This window comes from Cebus imitator, unplaced genomic scaffold (assembly GCF_001604975.1).
Source record: "Cebus imitator isolate Cc_AM_T3 unplaced genomic scaffold, Cebus_imitator-1.0 Scaffold5, whole genome shotgun sequence".
NCBI classification, from domain to species: Eukaryota; Metazoa; Chordata; class Mammalia; order Primates; family Cebidae; genus Cebus; species Cebus imitator.
Genome location: NW_016107320.1, coordinates 11,133,397 through 11,135,316, shown reverse-complemented (window position 1 = coordinate 11,135,316; position 1,920 = coordinate 11,133,397). Strand labels below are relative to the sequence as shown.

At 34.7% G+C, this 1,920-nt stretch overlaps 1 non-coding gene across 1 annotated transcript; it reads left to right on the top strand.

Moving 5' to 3' along the window:
• The first annotated feature begins 959 nt into the window (after positions 1-959).
• On the top strand, positions 960-1,066 carry LOC119472488. The gene has a single exon (XR_005201640.1). It is a non-coding gene; the product is annotated as a U6 spliceosomal RNA (small nuclear RNA).
• The last annotated feature ends 854 nt before the right edge of the window (positions 1,067-1,920 follow it).

The window sequence follows — 1,920 nt, the reverse complement described above, 5'->3', positions numbered from 1 at the left end:
TGACCTCCAGTTTTCCTGGAAATTTTTCCTTTTATTTATTCATTTTTCTTTTCTTCTTTGTAAGTGATTACAACCTAAATTAGAGACAGTTCAGCTGAGCATATGTTACAAAATAACATCCCTTGTTCGTAAATAGCTAAAACACTATTTGGGCAAATTTCTTAAAGAAGTGTGATGCTTTCAAAAGAATCATTTAATTTAGAGGAGAAAAAATAGTTGTTATACTGTTAAATATCAGTTGGTTGTTGAAAGATTATTTTGGAGGCTTGTAAGTACTACATCTAAGCGTTACACTGCTTTCCCCAAATTACGCAAATACCAAGTATATAATTAGGGTGGAAAATTGAAGGTCTTTGTGCTGTCATGCTATAAAATGGTGACGTTGTGATTGTAGTTGCAAAGAAAGCCCCATGCAAGAAACAAACAACAAAAGGAAAACCCATCACAAAGCAAAGCAGCTTGTGGGACTCCCACACAAGTGTGTTATCTATGTAGTATAATTTAATTCAAGCGTCGGAAAACATTCCTCAGGGTGTCTAGGCTTGCTCTGTTGAGGTACATGTCACTGGAAGTAACTCTGCTATGGGTTAAAACAGAAATCCCTAAACTTTGCTAGTTTAGGAAAGACTCTCCTGAAGACGTTTTAATCCTGATGCCTGGTCACACCTCATCAATTAAGTCAGAGTGTTTCTGGATGGTGGCCAGACTTTAGGTTTTTATTATTATTTATTTATTCTCTTGATCTTGGCTTGCTGCATCCTCCATCTCCTGAGTTCAAGTGATTTTCTTGACTCAGACTGCTGAGTAGCTGGGATTATAGGCACATGCCACCATGTCCAGCTAATTTTGTATTTTTAGTAAAGATGGGGTTTCATCATGTTGGCTAGTCTGGTTTTCTCAAGACTGTAATCCCAGCACTTTGGGAGGCTAAGGAGGAGTATTGAGTATTTTTTAAAGATATGCTGGCTTCAGCAGCACATATACTAAAACAGGAACAATACAGAGAAGATTAGCATGACTGGTGTGCAAGGATGACACGCAAATTCATGAGGTCTTCCATATGATTTTTAAAAAATGAAAAAGTAAAGATGCCCAAGTGATTCTGAAGTGCAGTAATGTTTAGAAGCCACTGGGTTATAGAAAAATAAAGGTTAAAAGATCATCCAAATGTCATTCAATGTTGAGATGAACAGCATTCACATTTTGACAGGATGGTTTCCATTTTTTATTTTGAAACCTTTGGGGATGGACATGTTTTATTATGGGGCTTGGGGATGGACATGTTTATTATGGGGCTTTCTTTGTAACTACAGTCACAAGGTCACCATTTTATATCACTACAGCACAAAGAACTTTAATTTTCCACCCTAATTATATACTTGATATTTGTATAATTTGGAGAAAATAGTATAAAAATTAGATTTAGTTACTTATAGTCTCCAAAATAATCTTTCAACAACCTATTTTTAATTATGTGACAACAGATTTTTCTCCTTCAAATTAAATGATTACTGTGAAAGCATCATATTTTTTTTAGAAATTTGTCCATTATTATTTTAGCTATTTACAAGCAAAGGATATTATTTTGTAATATATTCAGATTCTTTTCAGACTCAATACATTACATAGACCAGAACAGAACAAAGTGTGGAAATGCAGCACTTTGTAACCATAAAACACTAATATTTCTGGAGGAAGTTATTCATGCTAAGTGAGATAATTGAAATTATAGATCATCTCACCTCAACTGATGTCAGATTTTGCCACCAAATATATTTTTTCATACTTTTGTAAAACCACTGCTGCTCACAGAGATTTTGGGATTTTGTAATTGTGGATGAAGGCACGTGGCCTGATAAACTGAGTCAAACCATCATTAATTCAAATCAGGAGGTAAAGCAAGACTTTGTTCACAGCAGC